The following is a 12,833-nucleotide window of genomic DNA, read 5'->3' on the forward strand; positions in this document are numbered from 1 at the left end:
CTCATCTATAAATTGGGAATTTTAGCAATACCTACTTAGTAGAATTATTGTAAGCCTTAAATATATATGTAGGATGCTTATAATTGTATTTGCATGTATATTTGCCATGACAATATTTGTAATTATTTGAGCACCTTCTTGAGGATACATTCTCATTCATACTTCTTTTCTGTTTAAGTATGTGTGACTCTCCTTAAGAATGTAGACTTCTCCAAAAGATAGTGCAGACACATTTATTCTAGTAAATACTTTTGTAAGGTCACATAATGAAGTATAATAATTCACAGTCACTGCCCCAAATTTGAAATTCTAATTATATAATTATCATAAATTTTTAGCACCTGGGGAGTCTGGGTTACGTATTAACAAGGCTGAGTATTTTAGTGTATCACGTAAAATAGAGTAGAGCAGTGAATAAGCAGGTGGGTTTGAATCTTGGCTCTTTCAGTTATTAGCCTCTCTGAGCCTTGAGATTCTTATCTTTTAATGGAGTAATAATGCCTACCTGACAAAACTGATGAAAAGATGAAAATACTACATGCAAAGGACACAGGACAGTGCTTGACTTATATAGAAAGGACCCAATAAATAAATAAGTAGTCAGTACTGATATCATTCCTGTCGGTGTTCTTGTTGTTACAGCTATGAGCGTCACTTTCTCTCCCTAAAACTGGAAGATGGGCTTTTTTCACTCTTCATGGGGGAACAGCGTTCAGGAGAAGCTCACGGAGGGTTAGTCTGGTGTCTTACAGGGGAAGCTGTGGTCTGCCGCAAAGAAGCCAGAGGACGTGGAGTGACATTCTCGAAATGAATGGCAGGCTTCCGGTCCCTCTTGGAAGGCTCTACACGCTGATGACTTTGCTGCTGCAGGAACCAGGATCACCTCCTCCTTCAGTGCTCTCTCTCTTGTCCAGTGATCACAAGTATCATCATAATGGAGGTACCATTTACTGACTTCCTTCCTTACATGTGCAAGGACTCTATTTGCATTATTTTTAATGACCATTAAAAAGTCTGATCTGCAAGCTGGATGTTATCCCAGTTTACAGCTGTGTAAAAGTCACTTAGCTAGTGGGTAGCAGAACCGAGGACTCACCCTGGGTCTTTCTGACCACTGAACCCGCGCGTTCCCCGTGGTTCTCTGGCACGGTTTACCACAGTAGCGCCATCTCAAATGCTGACCTCAACAAAGGGCTCTAAAAACAGTTACAAAGAGACATTTCTGAGGATATTTTTTTTTCTCAACTTGCGTTGTGTTTTTCTTCCTCCCCTGCTAAGTACAAAATTATCAGAATCCACACATATACATACTTGCGAAACTGTAGTGCGAGTCACTACTCTTGAGTGATGTTACATATAGTTTGGCTGCAAGAAAATTAAACTCTTTCTCAGGAGATAGTTCCCAAGACCAGTAACTTTTGGGGAGGGGGGAGGTATAAAAACAGATGCCAACAAAAGAGTGAAGCAAATTAGAAAAAAGTCTCCAAACCACAGTTAGTAACTAAGTACAGTATTTAGCTGAGTGTTCTACAGAGGTTGAGACGTGCTCAGGGTCGGTCACACAGGAAGTTAGTAATAGAGTCAAATTAGAATCCAACCTTTGGATGCTCATTCCAGTACTTTTTCCTGATACCTTTGCAGCCTTGCAGGTATCTGTTCTCTGCAGAACAGAGAATAACTTTTTAACAGAAATGAATGGTGGAGGAAAAGGTGTTTAACACACTCCAGGAACAGTACTAACTAAAAAGAGTTTCTAATTTTTGAGCCCTTTGGGAAGATGCCCACAGCCCTGAATTCATGTATCATGTACATAAACAGCGTATTTTGCTCCAGGCCTCCTCAGTCCCAAGCACACACTCCCCTAGACCTGGTACGAGGACCACTCATTCCAACTAAACACCTCTGTCAGGGCAACTTGAGATCTATCCAGATGTCTCTGGCAACCTCCCTCTTTCCCTCTCTAACTCCTTTTGATACACCTACTAGCCCTCTGGCAGCCCCTGACATCCTCATCATGTTTTACTACTGAACATTTTGTTACAATGTGTTAACTAATTTCTATAAAATTCTACAAAAGATGACTTGCTCATAGTAATCACTTGTATTTGTATAGCTCATTACATCATGTAAGTACCCACATGGGCACTGTTTCATTTTTCTTGTTAACTCTATCAAGTGGAACAGACAAGTAATAATAATAATACAGGGCTAGAGAGATTAAAAGTCTTGTCCAAAGTCATAATGGGCAGTGAGCAGTGGGGTCAGATGGATATGAGTCTCCTGAGACCGAACAGGGCATTTCTCACAGAGAAGCATTTCCTTATAGAGTCATTTCACTTCGAGAGAAGACACACCTGAAGATGGGAAAGTGTTTAATGCACAAGGACTGACCATGTAATCTCAGGTTTCGTGGTCACAGTTAGGCAAAGGTATACTTAGGGGGCACCTCTTCATTTGTACCATGGAAGCTGAAAACCTTCATGAGGGAAGGTCATCAGAAGCATTTCTCTCTCTAAGGTCTTATCACACAATAAACATCTGACACATTTTTTTCTTCAGAAAAGTATATTTTTATCAGTTTTGGGGTAAAACAGAAGCAGACTTGCAGACATAGTAAACAGTTGGTTACTGGGGGGAAGTGGGTGGGAATGGATAAATTTGGGAGTTTGAGATTTGCAAATGTTAGCCACTATATATAAAAACAGATTAAAAAACAAATTTCTTCTGTATAGCACAGGGAGCTATATTGAATATCTTGCAATACCTTTCATGAAAAAGAGTATGAAAGCAAATATATGTATGTATGTGCATGACCGGGACATTGTGCTGCACGCCAGAAATTGACACATTATAACTGACTCTACTTCAATTTAAAAAAAAAAAAAAGGAACCTGGAAAAAAAGGTCAGTGACAAGCCAGCATACTATTTCTTTTATTGACCATGTTCTAATGCATTTTTATTGGAGGTTTTAAAGTTTTGAGATAGATGTTAAGCCAGTAAATACATGGCATGAAATGTATGGGAAATTGGTGAGCAGCTAACATGAAAATGAAATTAATTACTGGGCATTTGTTGTGCATCTGTTGATTTAAAAACTCAGGAATTTCCCAGGTGAAATGTGAAAATGGCCCCTGTACACAGAGGGCAAGGAGAGGCAGAAGAAAGAGGCAGACCGCTCCAGAATGGTAGGTGGCAGTTTTAAAAGCAAGGCACCTTGCCTACAAGGCTTGTCTTGGGCGGCCATAAAACAGGGCGATCCTCTCATCCACCTGCCAGAATCTTAAAAGTTTATGTGCATTGTTACTTGTTCAGTCCAGATGGTCTTAACACCTGACTCTCTTTCGACTGTGGCTTTGAAACAGCTCCTAGTGTGGTAATGGTAGGTGCAGTGTAGTTTCCGAGGACAGGGGAGGGAGTGAGGGGCCTTGGGTTTCCCGAGTCCAGCTTGTGGGAAAACTGGTGGTCACATTCTCTCGGTGACCTCCTCCAACAACATCGTGTTGGCTGTGGATTCTTTAGAAGATTCAACTGCATAATAATTTCTCAGGTTCTTTGAAAATGAGGGCTAGCCCTATAAATATTTTCAGTTGGATACAACATCCTTATTGTTACAGAGCAAACAACTTGTGTACCTGGAGGAAGGAAAGATGGCATAGTCATAGTTGCCAGTTATATAAACTTAGCAACATAAACAATTAAGAGTAGTTTCTAGTTTTCTTCATTTGTCTCAAGAGAATTTGTAATTACTGTGGAAGCATCTTTATGATGGTCGCTTTAAAATCCTTGTCAAATAATTTCAATATCTGGTTAATTTCAGTGTTGGTGGCTGGGGATTGTCTCTCCTCATTTCCACTGTGATTTTCCTGGTTCTTAGTATCATGAGTGACTTTTGATTGTATCCTGGACATTCTGGATATTATTTGATGAGACTTTGGATCCTACTTAATTTTTTTTTTCTGTAGGTAGTTTGCCTGTTGAGGTGTAGACTGAGTGAGGGCTGGATGTGTGTGTAAATCCGGCTTCCTAGTGGGCTCTGCCAGTGCCAAAAGTAGAGAGCTGGCTCACACTGCTTCATTGCAGCCGGATGGGGTGGAAGTTCAGCTCCCTACCTGGTCTTAGTGGTGCCTTCCTGGTGAAAGTGGAGCATCAACTCCTACTGACTCGTTGCCTCCAAGTGGTATAAGATCGTGCCTTGCTCACACCAGGGAGGGGGAAAGCAGGGGGCTGACTCGGCTGCTTCGTTGCTGCAGAGTAGGGAGGAAGCTCAGCAACCTGCCGGGCATCCCTGACACCGGAGGGAAGGAAAACAGGTGAGTGCCAACTATCCCCACCTCACACCTCCTCACTGACACCAGGTGGGCACGGAGGTTTGGCTCTCCACGGGGCATCACCGACCTGGGTGCAGAGGGAAGGCAAAGTGCTGGCTAGATGTGGCTCACTGCCGAGTATTTGGTACCTAGGAGGGGTGGGAGGCTCCGTCTGCCACTGGACCTCACTGATGCTCTTCTGATGGGGGAACTGAGTGTTACTAGGTTGCTTCTGTGGGGGCAGGAGAGGGATGAGGTGGAGTGGAAGATGAGCTTCCTGCTCAGCTCCCGTAAAACCACGGGGTGCGGGAAATGCCTGGAGCAAGGCAGTATTGCCAAATAGGTTTTCGGTCGATAGGTCACCTTTTTCCTAGTATTTTGGCTAGGGAGAAAAGGCTTTTCTTAGAGTAATTTTTTTTTCTTTGGTCTGTGCATGTTGGTGTTTTCTGGTTTGAGGCTTCTGTCATGTCTGGTATATGTGTTCATGAATTCTTATTTGTAAGAGGCAGGAACTCTGCCCCTGTAAGAATGAGAAATGGCACTACCATCCTGTGATCACAGAAGCCTGTAACCACGTTTAAAGAATTCCTTGGCATCCAGTTTGGTCAGAATATTTCCATGGGCCTTGCTGTAGGAGTATAATTTGTGTCTGCATGTGTGCATGTACACACAAAGGCAAATTTGATTTAAATTTTCCTTCCCCTAATGCCCATTTATCATATTCTGCCTTCCTTTCTTACACACATAAACACACACACTTGTTTTGTGGTGGTGTTGCTACCCTGCAAGTTTACTTGAACTTTTCTCCTAGCCCCAACTCCAACAAGTTTACTCCAAATCTTGCCCTGTAATTCCTTGCCTTAGGATGGATGTAAAAAATCAAGAGCGTTAACTCTTTTTTTCTTTCTGCAAAAAGCGTTGTTGTTTCCATTTGGTCCCTGGCATGGGAGAGGGCTCCAGGGTGGTTATAAAGCTACCTGGTGGAGGCAGAGAGAGGCTTCAGGCGGAAGCCCTGCCACCAGTGGGATGCCGGGGGGCCGGGGGGGACCTCCACAAAGGCAGCTGGGCTCTGGAGGCTTCTAGGCGTGCTTGAGGGTGAGCCTGTTGAAGGGACTTGGGATTGTATCCTGGACATTCTGGATATTATTTTATGAGACTTTGGATCTGCCCAGCTAAGCCCATGGAGACCAGTCAGGTCCATCCAGTCAGAGCCGCATCTTCAGGTGGAAACAAAAGCCCAGAGAGAGGTGGGTGTAGGAGGCCCGCATATGCATGTTGACCAGGCAGTCGATGGCAGCCTCCACCTCGGTGGAATAATTCTTTGAATCTGGGGAGCTCATGGTTGATTAACAATAAGGAGCTAAGCTCAAAAAAATGGTGTTGGCTGGTCCTGGAGGCCTAGGATGGCTGAGTGGTTGGTTTGGAAGACTGCGATTGGAGAAGAGGTTGGAGGGTGGTTGGAGGCTGGAAGGAGGAGCATCCCTGGGTCTGTGCCAATCCAAACACTGCTGAAGCAAGAGACAGATCTTTGTGACCACTGGGTCCACTGCCAAGAGTATTAACTTTTTTCTTGTCATTTAATATTTTTATTGGAATATAGTCAATTTACAATGTTGTGTCAATTTCTAGTGTACAGCACAATACTTCGGTCATATAGGAACATACATATACTTGTTTTCATACTGTCTTTCACCGTAAGTTACAACAAGATAATGAATACAGTTCCCTGTGCTATACAGTATAAACTTATTCTTTGTCTATTTTATATATAGTAGTTAGTATCTGCAAATCTCAAACTCCCAATTTATCACTTCCCACCCCTGTCCCCTCCTGGTGACCATAAGTTTGTTTTCTATGTCTGTGAGTCTATTTCTTTTTTGTAAGTAAGTTGTTTTTGTTTTTTTTTTTTTTAAGATTCCACATGTAAGTGATATCCTGTGGTATTTTTCTTTCTCTTTCTGACCTATTTCAGTTAGAATGACATTCTCCAGGTCCATGCTTATTGCTGCAAATGGCATTGTTTTACTCTTTTTATGGCTGAGTAGTATTCCATTATATAAATATACCACCACTTCTTTATCCAGTCATCTTTCAGTGGACACTAGGTTGTTTCGATGTATTGGCTGTTGTAAACAGTGCTGCTATGAACACTGGGGTGCATGTATCTTTTTGAATTAAGGTTCCCTCTGGATATATGCCCAGGAGTGGGATTGCTCAATCATATGGTAAGTCTATTTTTACTCTTTTGAGGAATCTCCATACTGTTTTCCATAATGGATGCACCAAACTACATTCCCATCAGCAGTGTAGGAGGGTTCCCTTTTCTCCACACCCTCTCCAGCATTTATTACTTGCGGACTTTTGAATGATGGCCATTCTGACTGGTGTGAGGTGATACCTCATTGTGTAATTTTGATTTGCATTTCTCTGATAATGAGCAATATTGAGCACTTTTTCAAGTGCCTATATCTTCTTTGGAGAATTGCTTGTTTAGGTCTTCTGCCCATTTTTGGATTGGGTTGTTTGGTTTTTTGTTATTAAGTTGTATGAGCTGTTTATATATTCTGGAAATTAAGCCTTTGTCAGTCTCATCTTTTGCAAATATTTTCTCCCATTCTGTAGGTTGTCTTTTTGTTTTGCTTATGGTTTCCTTTGCTGTGCAAGAGCTTATAGGTTTAATTAGGCCCCATTTATTTATTTTTGCTTTTATTTCTATTTCTTGTGTAGACTGCCCTAGGAGAACATTGCTGAGATTATGTCAGATAATGTTTTGTCGGATAATGTTTTCTTCTAGGAGATTTATTGTGTCTTGTCTTATGTTTAAGTCTTTAAGCCATTTTGAGTTTATTTTTGTGTAAGGAGTGAGGGACTGTTCTAACTTCATTGATTTACATGCAGCTGTCCAGTTTCCTCAATACCATTTGCTGAAGAGACTGTCTTTACTCCATTGTATGTTTTTGCCTCCTTTATCAAAGATTAACTGGCCAAAAGTTTGTGGGTTTATTTCTGGGCTAATAAGAGCATTAACTTTTTAACTCAGGCTCCCTAATCAAGTGATCCCAAACATCTATGCATCATTTTGCATCAACGTGATCATTTCCTGTGGTACTGAAATTTTGTTTTGCATGGAGAATTTCTTGACCTCTGGACTCTGACAATTCACCTTTTTATCTGTACCATCCGGGCTCAGTCCCTGGAACCTCACAGGTTCTCAGTGACTGTTGACAGAAGTGTCCATGTAAGCACTTTTTCTATTCACCCCTGCCTCTAATTGGAATCCTTTCTTTGCACATTCTCACATGCAGCTTAATTTATATGAGAAAGAACGTATGGTGTCCCTGACTTGACTATCTTGGTGTGCACTCTTGCATACTTCAGTGTTTCAGTTGTCTTTTGCTGTATTGTAAGCCAACTCAAATCTTGGTAGCTTAAATCAACAATGATTTTGCAATTTGGATAGGGTTTGGTGGAGCTTATCTCTGTTCCATGTGCTACCAGCTGGGGTGTTTTAGCTGGGGCTGGAGGATATACTTCCAAGATGGCTTACTTACATGACTGGCCATTTGGTACTGGCTTTGGCTGGGAGCTTAACTGAAACTGTGAACCAAGGGTCTTGATTATTCCCACAAGAGCCTCTCCACATGGCTGCTTGAGCTTCCTCAAACATGGCGGCTAGATTTCAAGATGTAGAAACTGCTTGGCCTTCTTAATACCTGGCTTCGAATACTCATATTTGTTTCTCTGCATTCTATTGGCCAAATTAGTCTTAGACTCAGAAGATTCAAGGGGAGATAATTTAAGTTCCACTTATTAATGGGATGAGCAGCTTGTACATATAAGGAGGGGAGGAATTATTGGGGGCCATCTTTGGAAAGTAACTGTCTGTAATACAGTTTCCTTTTTTAAAAATATATACTTTTTTTATTGACTTATATAGTCAGTTTACAATGTGTCAATTTCTGGTGTACAGCATAATGCTTCATTCATGAACATACATGTATTCGTTTTCATACTCTTTTTCACCATAAGTTACAAGATATTGAATACAGTTCCAGTATGAATTTTTTGTTGATCTATTTTATATGTGTTAGTTAGTATCTGCAAATCTGGAACTCCCAATTTATCCCTCCCCACCCCAGAAACCATAAGTTTGTTTTCTATGTCTGTGAGTCTGCTGCTGTTTTGTAAATAAGTTTGTCTTTTTTTTTCTTTTCTGGACTCCTCATACAAGTGATATCATATGGTATTTTTCTTTCTCTTTCTGGCTCATGTCACTTAGAATGACATTCTCCAGGTTCATCCATGTTGCTGCAGATGGCATTATTTTAGTAATTTTTATGGCTGAGTAGTATTCCATTGTATAAATATACCACAACTTCTTTACTCAGTCATCCGTCAATGGACATGCCATTCAATTCCTTTATCAATAAAATATGAAACTGGGAGAGGGTAACAATAACACATACATCAAGTAGAGTTGCTATAAAAATTATGGTAGATAACGTATGTATCGAGTTTAGGATGATTCCTGGCACATAAAAATAGTTAATACGTTTTAACTAATTTAGCTAATTTTTCTTGCTATGAGAATGAAAAATTCCTGCAAAAAGACTAAGTTGGAGAAGAATGTACTTTTTCCTCCATAGAAGTTATGATACCTCTTCATAAAGTCCAGCTAGACAATTTTATTGGTTAATATTTCTTTTGACAGCTTTAATTACCATATTCTTTTTGATTTGCTTCTTTTCAACTGACAAATTTTTTTTTTAAAGATCTCAAATCGGTAGCTCTCAAATGAAAGGGAATAACCCACAGTTTTGTTGTATAATGACTTTTGGTGGCTCTGTTAGAATCCTTTGTCTTTTCATTCTTAGACTTGCAGGTATTTTTCTTCTTGATAACACTTTTCAGTCCCTCCACGTTGTGCTCTGAAAAAGCAGTCCTCTATAGAGATGTAATGAATGATATTGGAATGACATGCCCTTGGAAGCTGCCCTTGGTCGTCTCTTTGGAAACACTCATGTGCAGAGTTAATCCTTTAGGAAATTTACAGGTCGGCAGAGGTCATCAACCAGATAAATCTCAAGTTAGGTAGTCTCTACCTTTTTTTTTTTTTTTTTTTAGCAATTTCAACAAGATAGTTTCTTGTTTCTACACCAGAGATGGGGACTGATGCCAAACAATATGCAACTACAATTATGTAAATTCGTTACTTTTAGCCATTGAAATGTTAGCCAGGTCACACTTTTCATTTACCAGTGCATGGTGTATTTGCAACCATCTTAATCTTATATCTGTAACAGAGCAATCAGGTGTGTGCCTTATTCTCATAGCACTGCTAATTTGCATTCTCCTTTTGATTCTGTGTCCATACCTATAATTTCTCTGAGTGATTAAGACCACAAGTTATTCCTTCTGCAGCTGACATTTCCTTTGTATGATTATTCATCTCTTTGGTTCTTTTAACAGCCACGTTTTATTAATGATCGTTTACCGTGCAGTAATAAACTCTGTGTCATTTAGTCCTTCCGGAATTTTCTGATCCTTGATTACAGTGTAACATACTGCCTGATTAATTGCTAATCATTGCTGTTTTCAGTTTCTGCATGCACTAGTTAAGATTATTTCTTCCCTTTTTGGCTCTACTATCCCCTGAAGATTTTCATTTACGACAACCTTATTAGTTGTTGCTAACTTCTCTCACTTCCTTTTTTGCATTCCCTAATAGCTCAGAGCATATACTGAATCCCTGTAAATGGTTACCACTTACTGTTGTTTCAGTCTAGCACAGAAGTTCTCAGATTTTAGTGTGACTTAGAAGCACCTAGAAGGCTTTTAAAAACATAGATGGTTGGGCCCCTCTCCCAGAGTAGGTCTGGGTGTTCACAGAGAATTCACATTTCTGACAAGTTCCCAGGAATGCTGATGCTGCCTGCCCAGGACCAAGCTTTGAGAACCACTGGCAGAGAGATTAGCATGGTGGTTAAGAGCGTAGGCTGTGGGTTTTGCTGACATGGGTTCAGATCACAGCTCTGCCAGTTAGCTTTCCCAAGGTCACAGGATTGGGAAAGTTAACGTCTTTGAGCTTAATCTTTGTAAACTGCAGTTTCCACATTTATAAAAGAGAAAGAGGACCAACCCTTCAACTTGTAAGAATTAGGTGAATTGGTCCATATAAAGCACTTAACAGTAGCAGGATGCAAATGCTCACTAAAATGTTAGCTATTGGTATTTTTTAACAAGATGTGAGAAACTAATGTTCCAGCTCAATTACCAAGATAAGAAAATGTGCCTCCTCCAGGAAACTGATCACTTTTATCTGGATTTTGATTTTCTTTTTTCTATTGCTGAAGTAGAAATGCTATTCCTTTTTTTTTTTTAGATTGGCCACGTGGACAAAAAGATTCAGTAGAAAGACCATGAGATTTGAAATCAGGAAAATGCTTGAGTTCCAGTCTAGACTCTGCTATTCCTAGCATTGTGAGTCACAGCCGTTTTCTTCCTCTCTGATCCACGTTTTCTGTAAATATCTTCTAAAGTGGTGATATGAGTGGACAGGACTGTTACATGAATCAGATGAGCTAGATCATTTGAAAGTTTTTTCTTTTAATATTCAATACGAGGATAGTTATTACTGTTATTTTTATTGAGAATAAGTGTCTAGAGCAATTTTTGTATTGTACTTTACTCATTATCATCATGAAACATTGTTTCTCTGGAATGTCAGTTATGGGAAAACTTCCATGCGACTTATTTTGAGATAGTAGTGACTCTAACTCGGAATTGCCAAACATTTAAATACCTGGATGTGTTACTTTCCATTAATAATCTAGCTAGATTCCTTTCCTGTTGGCTGAAATGCTGGCTCCCCTTTCAGACATTTTAACTAAAAGGAATTAACATCTGATTGACCATATTTCAAAATGATGCAAAGAGAAAGATAAAAAGTTATGTTATATCTGATAATTATTGGACCAAAAGTATATTTAAGAAAACTTTGCCCCCATGGTGTGAGTTGCCCAGTTTTAATAATAGGTTCTGGATGAAAACTAGGGGCTTATTTTCAGTTGGGTACTATAGGATTCTTTCAGAAAAGGAAAGAAACTCCATTTAATCAATTTTGTTTCTTTAATAAAACACTAAACACTTGTTGGGTACTGTGGGAAGTGTCAGAATGAACCACACATACTTCATGTTTTAGATGCATTTTCTCTTGCAGAAAGCAGAACAGTATATGAAAATCACGACATATGTCCCAAAGACAGTTGAGTCAGAGGGCTGAGGGAGTGTAAAGGAGGAAGAGATGCTTTTCTGGCGGGAGGATCAGCACTCTCCCATTTTCCAGCCGTGCACCAAGCCACGTTAAGCCCGTGCATCTGAGTATCATAAGGAGCCTTGAAAGGACTTGGTGAGTCCAATTTATTGACCTTCAAAAAGGATTCTATTTAAACCATCTCAAACAGATAAGAATCTGTCTTCTGTTGGGGGAAGACATCCTTCCCTTGAAAGAGATTCTATTACCTTTATTAACTCATTTCAGTATTTCAGCTGCCTTTGCTGGCTGCTGAGCCTGCTTTAACTCCCACACAGACATCAGAATTTGTCCTCTCTGGACGGGCTGAACAGAGACTTGCATCTTTATTTTATGGGACCATCATCATTTCTCCAGGGACCTTCAGGTCATTGCTTCATTAGTTGACTAAACAATTAAATCAATAATCTGGGAGTCAGGATGCAGCCCTGGTTAAGAGCATGAGAGGAGATGCAGTCTGGGATTAGAGTCCTGGCTTCTTCACTTTCTTATTCTAGAACCTTAGGCAAAGTTACTTAAAACCTGAGCCTCAATTTTCTTACCCACAGAATGGGGCTAATATATTTACAAAGGTGGTTGTGAAGATTAAATTGAAAAGATGCATGTTCTGGGGTGAAGTATTTGAAATCACCCATATGTGACCATTTTGACTAATAAAAAATAGCAATTTTATATGGTTCAATCTAATAAATGGCTTAGCCAAGTACCTAGAATCTACCAGAGAATCCACATTACTAGGATTTTTTAGAAACAAAAGGAAGGATTTATTGTTATTATTGCTGGTTATTACATTGTTCTTATTTTTCTTGTCATGGTCTACAATATCCAGGCTCCAGGCTGGAGACCGAGAGTCCTGCACACAGACCAGTACAGAGTGGAGAGAACACTGGTGATGGAGTTACGTGTGATGCCATAAATGTGTGGAAGACAGTGCATGGCTCAGCCTGCGGAAGGTGAGAAGACTCCAGAGAGGCGGCAGTTTGACATTGGGCCTTGTCGGAGGAGTTGGAGATTTCTAGGTAGAAAAACGGATGGGGGAATCCCACGCAGAAGAAGGAGCGTGCGCGCCAGGCGCAGAGGTGGGGGAGAATGTGAGAGATTGTGGAACCTGTAGTGATTCCGTATGGCGAGTGTGAAATAGGACCGTGGGAGTGGAAGGAATTTAGAGTGGAGCACGGAGGAGAGATGCGGCGTGAGGAACTGTAGATTTTAC

General features: G+C 40.3%; 1 long non-coding RNA gene across 1 annotated transcript; it reads left to right on the forward strand.

Annotated features, from left to right (window-relative positions):
• The first annotated feature begins 852 nt into the window (after positions 1 to 852).
• Positions 853 to 12,567, forward strand: LOC107034612 (uncharacterized). The gene is made up of 4 exons (XR_001460131.3): positions 853 to 940; positions 10,691 to 10,788; positions 11,528 to 11,716; positions 12,450 to 12,567. It is a non-coding gene; the product is annotated as an uncharacterized lncRNA (long non-coding RNA).
• The last annotated feature ends 266 nt before the right edge of the window (positions 12,568 to 12,833 follow it).

Source organism: Vicugna pacos, chromosome 4, assembly GCF_048564905.1.
Source record: "Vicugna pacos chromosome 4, VicPac4, whole genome shotgun sequence".
In the NCBI taxonomy this organism is placed as follows: domain Eukaryota; kingdom Metazoa; phylum Chordata; class Mammalia; order Artiodactyla; family Camelidae; genus Vicugna; species Vicugna pacos.